This window comes from Chrysochloris asiatica, unplaced genomic scaffold (assembly GCF_000296735.1).
Source record: "Chrysochloris asiatica unplaced genomic scaffold, ChrAsi1.0 scaffold00007, whole genome shotgun sequence".
NCBI lineage: Eukaryota > Metazoa > Chordata > Mammalia > Afrosoricida > Chrysochloridae > Chrysochloris > Chrysochloris asiatica.
This window is the reverse complement of record NW_006408525.1, coordinates 21370710-21382517: the sequence shown is the minus strand read 5'-3', so window position 1 is coordinate 21382517 and position 11808 is coordinate 21370710.

The window sequence follows — 11808 nt, the reverse complement described above, 5'->3', positions numbered from 1 at the left end:
AACAGTGTTTGTCTCCTCTGCTTCCTACCCATCAGCCCTCTAAATGGATCCACTTTCTAAGAACTCTTCTTTCCATTCCCAGTTCTCCCATCTGAGTAGGAGCTACAGCCCTGGTCATTTGTTGCCTCAACCACTGCAGGGGCCACTTAAGCAGTTGCCCTTCTTCTCTTCCCCTCCACATTTCTACCAGAGAAATCTTTAAAATACACAAATCCAGTTCGAGTCTATCCCTTTCCTAGTCTTTCCATTTGCCTCATTCCTACAGGACAAAGTGTGAACTCTCGGCAGAGTGCTGCAAAATCCGTCCCTGCGCTCCTGTTCCCAAGTAACCATTCAAGAGCCTCCCACCTTATATACTTGTTGTTATTAAGTGCTGTTGAGTTGGTTCTGACTCATAGCGACCCTGTATAAGGTTTTCAAGGAATGGCTGGTGAATTTGAACCTCTGACCTCGTGGTTCAAACCAACCTTGTGGTCCAGTACTTTATCCCACAAGACCACAACGAGACTCCACCTTATATGCTATGCTCCTCTTTACTCAGTAGCTTTTAATGTTTCCTCTTCTCTGCCTGGTGAATTCTATTACTTAGCCTCCAAGTCTCCAAGATCAGCTCATCTGGCATCTTCTGAACACAGTAGACAGAGAAGGCTACTTTACCTCTCTGCACCATAGTGCTTAGTAGACAGCTCTCTTGTATGATGCTGCAATCTGTTGAATCCTCTATAAGATGCTGGCTGCTCAACACTTGGGCCCATATCTTCTTATTGAGCTCTACTCCCGCCTTTCACCTGCTCTTTCTAGATCTGGCATGGTGGCTGGCACTCTGTGAAGGAGTTTCATGGGCATATGTGTTAAGAAACTTCTTTCCCATTGATCACCTGAACTCCCCCCACCTCACCTCTAATGTTGTTGTTGTTAAGTGCCATCGATTCTGTTTTGATTCATAACGACTCTGTATAAGGCTTCTGAGGAGTAACTGGTGGGTTTGAACCACCAATCTTGTGATGAACAGTCCCGTGCTGATCCTACAGCGCCACATCAAGAGTCCTCACCTCTAATAGCTAACACTTCACAAGCAATTACTAGGTACTGGGCACTGTTCTAAATTCAGGTGGAATCTATTCAAGGTCATATATTGGCCCTCATGGATTTTTAATTTTCTTCAGCTGCAGCCTGAACTTGCATGCGGGAAATTGATGGTCTGTTCCACAGTCTGCCCCTAGCCTTATTTTAATTGATGATATGGAGCTTTTCCACTGTATCTTCCCACAGATGTAGTCAAATTGCTCCCTACGTATCCCATCTGGTGAGGTCCTTGTGTATAGTCACCTTTTATGTTGTTTTAAACAGGTATTTGCAGTGAATAAGCATTGTCTTGCAAAATCCTATCATGCAATCACCACCATCATTTCTATCACCAAGGCTGTAATTTTCCAACTACTGATGCTTCTTCCTCTTTGTTTCCAACTTTGTCATTCTAAACACCAGTAATTATCAAATGCATCATGATTGCACATTTGATCGATTTCTGACTAAAGAAGTTGATAGAATTCTTCAATTTCATCATCACCGTTTTTAGTGGTTGGTGTGTAGATTTGAGTAATAATGGTATTAACTCATCTTCCTTGTAGGTGTCTAGATATTATCCTATCACAGATAGCGTTGTACTTCAAGATTGTTGTTGCTGTTGTCAGGTGTCATCGAGTCGGAACCGACTCATAGCGACCCCATGCACAGCAGAATGAAACAATGTCCGATCCCGGGCCAACCGCTGCCACATTTGACGCCATCAATGATGCCACCTGGCTGATCCATCTTGTTGGGGGTCTTCCTCTTTTTCTCTGACCCTCCATCTTACCCAGCATGACATCCTTCTCCAGCGACTGTTCTCTCCTGACAATATGTCCAAAGTATGAGAGACAAAACTTAGCCATCCTAGCCTCCAAGGAGCACTCTGGCTGCACTTCTTCCAAAACAGATCTATTGGTTCTTTTGGCAGTCCATGGCACTTTCAGTATTCTCCTCCAACACCACAACTCAAAGGCATCAATTCTTCTACGGTCTTCCTTATTCACTGTCCAGCTTTTGCATCCATATGAGGTTATTGAAAATACCATGGCTTGGGTTAGGCGCACCTTAGTCCTCAAGCTGACATCTCTGCTCTTCAACATTTTAAAAAGTTCCTGTGAAGCAGATTTGCCCAATGCAATATGTCGTCTGATCTCTTGACTGCTGCTTCCACAAGTGTTGATAGTTGATCCAAGAAGAGTGAAATCTTTGACTACTTCAAAATAGGCTAGTAAATAACATCATGATAAATGCAGAAGAAATTGAAGTTCTCAAAACTTCATTTTGCTTGGATCCACAATCAACACTCATGGAAGTAGTCAAGATAAAAAGTCCTAATTGCATTAGGCAAATCTGCTGCAAAAGACCTCTTTAAAGTGTTAAAGAGCAAAGGGATCAGTTTGAGGACTAAGGTGCACCTGACCCAAACCATGGTATTTTCAACCAAGACATTTGAACTACAAGGTCAGTGGTTCAAGCTCACCAGCTGCTCCTCAGAAACCCTATACAGGGTCACTATGAGTTGGAGTCAACTCAACGGCACTTAACAACACAACAACAACATATGCATGTGAAAGTTGGACAATGAATAAGGAAGACCACAGAAGACTCAATGCATTTGAATTATGGTATTGGAGGAGAATATTAAAAGTACCATGGACTGCCAGAAAGAACAAACAAATCTGTTTTGGAAGAAGTACAGCCAGAATGCTCCTTAGAAGCCGTGATGGAAAGACTTCATCTCGCATGCTTTGGACACATTATCAGGAGGGACCTCAGTCCCTGGAGAAGGACATCATGCTTGGTAAAGTAGTGGGTCATCAAGTAAGAGGAAGACCCCAATGAGATGGAATGACAATGCAACAACAATTGGCTCACACATAACAACAATTGTGAAGATGGCACAGGACTGGGAGGTATTTTGTAGTGTTGTGCAGGGGGTCACCATGAGTCAAAGCCTACTCAACAGCACCTAACAACAAGGTAGTGTTCTAACAGCCTTGGGCATATTAACTCATTTAATTCTCACAATAGCACTATGAGGTAGGTCTTATTGTCATCCCTATGTTACTGATTAGGAAACAGAAGCATGGAGAAGTTACCTCACACTCAGAGGGTATGCAGCTTAGTGAGTGGCAGAGCCAGGAATCAAACTGGGACATCCTGGATCCGGAGCCTGAATCCTAATTTCTAATGGTGGAGATTATACACTATGCCACCTTCTCACTCTTCTCCATTTCCTCAACAAGGTGGCTGCTGTAACAAAGGCCAACTGCATACCTTTTCACCTTGCCAGGAATGAAGGTCTGGTGTCTCAGGTGACTGTCTCCCTACAGAGAGAATGATGGTATGACAGGGTCCCCTCCAGCCGCTCTAGATCCATGCCTGCACTGTCTGGGAGACGCCCTCTGCCTGCCCACTCAAATCCTGGACCAAGGCCATTTGAAGAGATCTGATTGCTGGTCTCAGCAGGTCAACATGATTTCCCTGGGACAACTTGCCTGAGCCAACCCTCAACAGAAGTCCATCGTGACCCCAGCCCCTGCTCACCACCTCCTCCGACACCTGGAGGCAGGCCTCGCCTGCCTACTCTACGTAATCAGCTTCCAACAATTAATAACCTCTCGTTCATTCTCCATCTCTAGGCCTTATTGTCTATTCTACTTTGCCTCACCACACTTCCTTCCTGTTCTTATTTCTCTTTACAAGACTGGGTATTTTTAGCCTGAGGTTTCCACTCACCTCTCATTGGGACCGGGTGGGTGGGGGTGCTGGCATGCTGGGAGGGCTGGGAGTATTTTGCCAGCTCAGTCTCTGCCCAATGCTTTCTGTCTCTCTTAAGTATCCCATCTCTGCTTCTGGAGTAAACACCCTAAACTGGCCTTTGTTGAGACTTTGGAAACCATACAAGGGACATAAGGACTGGAACTCCTCCTGCTGACTCTGGGAACACTGGATATGGAGCTAGGTGACAATCAAGATGCATCCCTGGAGCAGCCACCAGGGCCATCCTCGTCTGCTTGGGTGGTCCACATTGTGCTGCCCTTTGAAGGGGATAAGAGACTTCCAGAAGTTCTGTGTCATGGTCTACATCAGTCTTCTTCAGCTTTGGTTTTGTTTTTTACTTGTAATCAAATACCTATAACATAAAAATGACCATTTTAATAATTTTTAATGATATAATTCAGTGGTATTAATGATATTCACCATGTTGTGCAACCATCACAATTTGTTTCCAACATTTTTTCATCACCCCAAACAGAAACTCAGTACTGCTTAAGTAACAACTCCTCCTCCTAACTTCTATTCCCCCAGCCCCTGGTAACCGCTAATCTACTTTCTGTCTCTATGCATCTGCCTATTCTGGGATAGTTCGTGTAAGTAGGATCCTTATTTGTCCTTTTGTGTCTTGCTTATTTCACTTAGCATAATAGTTTCAAGGTTCATCCATGTTGCCTCATGTATTAGAATTGTATGTGCTTTTAAGGTTGAATAATATCCCATTGCATGTATATACCATATTTTGCTTACCCGTTCATCCGTTGATGGACATTAAGGCTGCTTCACCTTAGTACTATTGTGAATGATACTGCCATGTATCTGTTTGAATCCTTGCTTTCACGTCTTTTAGGTAGCTTCTCTCACACTTCCTGCCTGGCTTTCTAACATGTTCCTGAAGGTCTCTGCTGTTAGGGAGCCCTTTCTGCTTCAACTGTCTCTCCACTTGTACTGAGCCTGGCCCACCCCACTGCTTTCCATTCCATTCTCCACTCCACCCTCACCTGTGAGTCTCCAGTCCCACGTAGTTCTGCTCTGAAGCCCAAACAACTGCAAAGATTAAATAACTGGGCTTTTACGGTTTCATAATTATTGCTGTGTGCTGATTTTTCTGCTCTCAGCTTTTTTTTTCTTTTCTTTTTTTAAAGAGAAAGGTGGCAACTAAACAGGTTGGTACCTAGTTTATTTTAAAAGCAACTACCAGTGATTCACTCCAGACTCCTGAACCCATGGTTGATGATTCTGTAAAGTAATTGATAGTTGTAATGATCGCTGGAGGCACTGACTTATCCTGATGTAGGTTCTGAATCACTGCAAAGGATTAAGTCTGTTCAGCATTGTTTTTATGCTGACTGTATATTTTAAATTCTAATTCCTTAAGCACAAGCACATTATTTTATAAGAAGTATAATGTAATGTAAAGCGCTCTGGTAGCGTAGTGGTTACAAGTCGGGCTGCTAGCCTCAAGGTCAGCAGTTCGAAACTACCAGCTGTCCTGTGGGAGAAAGGTGAGGCTGTCTGCTCCCGTAAAGATTTATATCCTTGGAAACCCTGTGCAGGGTCGCTATGAGTTGGAACCTACTCCATGGCACACCACCACCCCTATAATATAATGTATATGGCACCTTTTCAGTTGGGGAATCAATTCTTCTACTCTTGCTTACTTACTGTTGTTGTCTTGACTCATAGTGATCCTGTATAGGATTTCTGAGGAGTGGCTGACGAGTTTGAACCACGGACCTTGAGGTTCAAAGCAACCTGAGGTCAAGTGCTACACCAAGTACTATAGCCCCACAGCAGGACTAGGCATTCAGAATTGTTTGTGGGACAGAATATCTGCAGCTGCCATCACCAGCCTCCACCCCAGCCACACCCCTTTGCTTCACACTCTTGGAATTGCCTCCCCTCTCCCTGCGGCTCAGCTGGCCCGAGGTCCTGAAGGTCCCTAGTAGCAGTGCTTTCTAGCCCCCAGGGGAGCCGCAGCTGCTTGCCTGCTCTACTCCTTGGTCTCTGACCCAGCTTTGGAGATGCTCACTCGCTGACTGAACATCCTCCAAGAGCAGAAAGAACAGTGCTGGTTGGGTACTAAGGAAAACAGCAGAAGAAATCCTGTTAGCTATGTCTTTGGGGAGGAAACACCCCACACTACAATACCTAGGCAGCTACTTCCTGTAGAAGAATTGGGTTTCAGAACCAAAGGGACAAAACAATCAGACTACAGACGACACACTACACAAAACAAAACACTGCCGTCAAGTTACTTCCAATTCACGGCGACCCCGTGTGTTGAAGAGTAGAACTGTGTTCTAGTAGGTTTCATAGTTAGGACCTTTTGGGAGCAGATTGCAGACCTTTTTTTCTGGGGCTCTTCTACTAAACTTTCAGTTAGTAGTCAACTACTTAACAATTTGTGCCAGCCAAGGACTCCACCCAAAGGTGTAACAGGGATCAAAATAGGGTGGGTTTATTAGAAAAGGCTTCCTGAGGGTAGGCGTTTTGAGGCTAACTTCAACTGTCTGTAAGGCTGTCTTAGCTGAGCCAATAGGTGTGCAGAGATAGGGAACCTGTCCTGTCAATGTGCCCCAGAAATGCCCTGTCACTTCTGGCAGGAAGCTGTCTTCAGAATCCTGGGCTGGCTTTTCCCCTCTGGACTAGCTGGGTGATAAGGACAGGGCACCAGCCCCAGCAGGGAGGAAGCAGTTTGGTTTCCTGTTTGTTTGTGAATCTCAGCACAGTATCATGCAGCCATGCACAAGTAGGACAACTCAAGCCTGAGTCAAGACCCCAAGGAGCCTGTCCGCTGACCCAGCAAGCCCATAACCAGTCCTCTGTCCGAGGACAGCCCATGTTCTGGATGGCCAGCCTTGTAATAACCATGCCAGCTTGTCAGTAACAGGAGGTGGAATAATGGCTTCCCTCAAAGAAGCCAAAGTCACACACTGGTGATATAAAAGCCACTCGGCAGCCCTACAGGCTCAAGCATTGCTGTCTCCTTTCCACTCCAGGGCACAACTCTGTTGTCTTCTGGGGAAATTGTGTTCAGGGATGCTGTTGTTAAGTGCTGCCCAGTCAGTACCGACTCACAGCAACCCTGAATAGGGTTTCTGAAGAGTGACCAGTGAGTTTGAACCGCTGACTTTGTGGCTCAAACCGACCTTTCAGTCCAGTGCTTATCCTATAGCACCACACCAGAACTTCTGTGTTTGGAGATAACTAGGCAGCATGCATTGCACTTTGTTTGCAACAACAAAATACCTGAGAACCACCAAGAAGCCCTTTAAATGCAGACCGATGTCAATAAAAGACAGAAGATCCCAACAATGGAAAACCATAGAGCAATTCAAAAGAACCAGGGAGGATTGATATACACTACTGTGTGAGATGCCCAAGAGATTTCAATAAATAAAATCTGAAAGGCGGCAGAATAGTGTGTACAGGGTGATCCCTACTGTATAAATAATTAGGACAGCTAAGGAGTGCTGGTAGCGTAGTGGTAACGAATCGGGCTGCTAATCCCAGGGTCAGCAGTTTGAACCTACCAGCTGTTGGTGAGAGAAAAACGAAGCTTTCTGCTCCCATAAAGATTTACAAACCCTATACAAGGTCACTATGAGTAGGAACCGCCATCATGACTCTTTTCTAAAAGGAAATTTAAACAGCCTAGCTGTGGTTGTTTTAGGGGAGGAGCACTTGGGAAGGAATTTAGTAGGGAGGTTTTCACTTTTCATTCTTGACCTATTTGAATTTTAAGTATTACACATGTATTTTAAGGAGCCCTAGGGTTCTGGTATAAGGAGCTCTGTGGTTATGAATCGGGCTGTGAACCGCAAGGTCAGCAGTTCGAAACTACCAGCTGTTTCACGGAAGAAAGATGAGGCTTTCTGCTCCTGTAAAGATTTACAGCCTCGGAAACTCTGTACAGGGTCTCTATGAGTTGGAACCGACTCCACGGCACATCACAATAACAACAACAACAGGGTCCTGGTGTGGCGCCGTGGACTAATACATCAGACTGCAAAGTCATTTGAACTGCAAGGTCGGTGGTTCAAGCTCACCAGGTGCTCCTTGGAAACCCTAAATAGGGTCACTATGGGTTGGAATCTACTCAACAGCACTTAACAACAACAACAAGGACACTATGAGTCGTTACCGACTTGATGGCACCTAACAACAACAAGAAGTGGCGCTGTAGGATAAGCACTGGACTGCTAATTTCAAAGTTAACAGTTCAAACCCACCAGCCACTCTGTGGGAGAAAGATGAGGCTTCCTGCTCCCTTAAAGACTTCCAGCCTCAGAAATGCTATACAGGGTCCTATGGATCAGAATCTCATGATGGCAGTAGGTTTGGTTGGTTATATGTATTTATAAAATATTATCTGTGGGCAATGGGGTTATGATAAATTCTATTGTAGTCTGTATCATTAAGAGTTCAAAGTCTTCAACCAACAAGAATTTTTAAAAACAATTTAGAGAATCAGATTTTGTGCATCTGTAAGATCACAAATTCTCCAGGAAAACTGATGAGAGGAGACGAGAGAAACGTGTTGCTTTAAGATTTGCACGCATTAATAGATTTGTACACATGAATAATAGATAGTGTTGTTGTTGTTGTTAAGTGCCATCAAGTCAATTCTGACTCAAAGTGACCCTGTACAGGGTTTTCAAGGAACAACTAGTGCATTTGAACTGCCAATCTTGTGGTTCACAGTCCAGTGCTGATCCTACAGCGCCACACCAGGAGTCCAATAGATAGTGCAGCCAATTCTAAACAAACTTCTTATGGCAAACCTTTGGGCCGTCTCTGGCTTTCTCCATATTACCCCCTTTCCCTATTCCTTCCTGTTTCATGCCTTCATCATTTAAATTTCAGTCTGATCCAAACAATGTTAAGTTGTAGTGAAGCGCCATCGAATCTTTTCCAATTCACAGACACCCTGTATGGGATTTCCAAGGAGCGGCTGGTGGGTTTGTACCTCCAACCCTGTGGTTAGAAGTCCAGTGCTTATCCTACAGCACCACACCAGGGCTTTCATTCAAACAATAAGGAACAGAAATCTGAAGGAAGAAGGAAAAAGAGAGGAGGAGATGAAACGGGGAGGAAAAGAAGAAAAAGGAGAAAGCATTTGAATACCCATGATCTAATCTCCTATCATTAGGACTAAGTTGCATACTAGCCTCTTGATAAAGGACCTATGTCTCATTCATCTTTTAATCCCTCAAAGCTTCTAGCCTGGAGCTGCGCACTGAATGCTCGCAATGACTTCTTGGATGAATGAATGGACCGATTTGTCCTGCAGTTGTCCTTTGCAGGTCTGTTCCATCATAAAGAGCATTCCCAAGATTAAAAAGTCAAAGGTCAAGGGTCCCCAAGCACCTATCAGTCTGTCAGTTTAACTTCATCCCTCCTCCTGAATGTCTTGAGAAGTTGGAAAGAGGAGACTCCTGGGGCCTCAGAAAAAGAACCTATGTTTCACCTGTGTTCTATAAAGTCATGGAGCAACTGTTAAGACCCCTAAACTAACTGCAGTGATGTGAGTATCTAGTACTCTGGGAGCCTCCCTAGTTTAAAGTGGAATGGAACCAATGGTTGTCTCCCATCTGGCCAAGAGACACACCAGTTTGTCTGGTGATTATGACAGGATCGTTGGTGTATTTACAGCCACAGATGACCTGGGGGTTCTCTATCAGGAAGTCTTCTGCAGAGGATCACCTCAAACTGTTTACTTATCCTCAGTGTTGGCAGGGACCGCCTCCTAGTCCCTTCCCTAGGGTATTTTTCTGAACATCTTGTACTTGTCCATACAACCTGGCACCTGGAGTGGTAAACAGGCTGCTGCCACCTGGTGGAGAAGAGAGGCTATAACCTTGCCGTGCGCATGACCTGAAACCGACTTAGAGATAAAAGGAACCTTTAACAAGAGTTTCTAGGACAGCCATGCCTTCCTTCAACAGCAATGACTAAGGTCCTCACGTAAGACTTATAAACTCACCGTTGCTCTGTTGTAGCCGGGGAAGAGAGGCTCAGTGCTCCATGGGACCATGACACTCCTCCAAGCACAATTAGTAAACAATTGATAGATGATCCCTCAGTGAACAGGTGTGAAATGGATACTTAGAGATTTACACACACATTGGCATAACAAAGATTATCGCATAAACCCCTTGTATGCAACACACTTTGGAACTTACCTTCTCAACCTTAAAAAGGACTGAAGACAAAGAAGGATTGGTAGTTGGAACATATGGCCTTAGAGATAGAAATGATATTGCAACACCAATAACATATTTTTTGCAAATACCTTTTTTTTAACTATCATAAATGGAGACTATACACATGGACCTCATTGGATGGAATACACAGAAATCAAATCTGCAACATCTGTGGGAAGAACTGACGGAGACGCTTAATATCATCAGTCAGACAAGGTCAGGGGTCGATAGGGGAACAGATCATCAATTGGTCTTATGAAAATTCAAGTTGAAGCTGAAGAACATGGAAAGAAACCCACAAGAATCTAAGTATGACCTTGAGTATATCCCCCCTGAATTTAGAGACCATCTCAAGAGGAGATTTGATACATTGAACTGAAGACCAGACAAGTTGTGAGATGACATTAAAGACATCATACATGTAGAAAACAAAAGGTCATTAAAAAGACAGAAAAGAAAGAAAAGGTCAAAATGGATGTTGGAAGAGACTCTGCAACTTGCTTTTGAATGTTGAGAAGTGACTGGAAGAAGCGATGAGTTAAAGAGCTGAACAGAAGATTTCCCAGGGTGGCTCACAAAGATAAAGTATGACAGTGCAATGTGCAAAGACCTGGAGTTAAAAAACCAAAAGGGAAGAACACCTTAAGCATTTCTCAAGCTGAAAGAACTGAAGAAAAATGCAAGTCCTGGTGTGGCACTGCAGGGTAATGCACTGGACCGCAAGTTTGGCAGTTCAAACCCACCAGTCACTCCTTGGGAACCCTATACAGGATTGCTATGGGTTGGAACCAACTCAACGGCACTTAACAGGAACAGTGGGCAAAATACTGATGGATGCACAAAGCATCAAAAGAAAATAGAAGAAGTATACAGAGTTATGTACCAAAAAGAACTGAACAATATTCAACTATTTCAGGAGGTAGTTTATTATTCAAGAACTGATGATACTGAAGGAAATCCAAGCTCCACTGAAGGTAATGGCAAAATACAAGGCAGAATAGCAATTGTGATATTTCAATAAACTGATGCAAAGCTGGAAGCACTTATGTCTATGCCAAGAAGTTTGGAATATTGGCCAATCAACAGGAGTAAATTCATAATTGTGCCCATTTTAAAGTAAGGTGATCCAACAGAATGTGGAAGTTATTGAAAAATATCACTACAATTTTACTGAAGGTAATTTAAAAAGGGTTTCCACAATACATCAACAGGGGTCTTTCAAAAATTCAAGCTGGATTCAGAAGAAAATGAGGGACAACATTGCTGATGTCAGACGGAATTTGGCTGAAAGCAGAAATTATAATTGATTATGCAAAGGCATTTGATTGTATGAATCACAGTAAATTATGGGAAACATTGCAAAGAATGGGAACTCCAGAATAGTTCCTTGTACTCAAGTAGATCTATACATATGCTAAGGCAGTTGTGTGAACTGAATAAGGGGATGGTTGTTGTCAAGTGCCCGTTGAGTCAATTCCGACCCATAGTGACCCTGTATAGGGTTTCCAAGGAGCAACTGGTGAGCTTGAACCACCAACCTTGCAGTTCAAACAGCTTTATAGTCTGGCACATTAACCCACAGCACCACATCAGGACTCTGAATAAGGGGATACTGCATGGTTTAAAATCAAGAAAGGTGTGTGTGTGTGTGTGTGTGTGTGTGTGTGAGGGTTGTATTCCTTTAATCACATTTAGTCAATTTGCATGATGAGCAAATAATTTGAGAAACTGGACTATATAAAGAAGAATA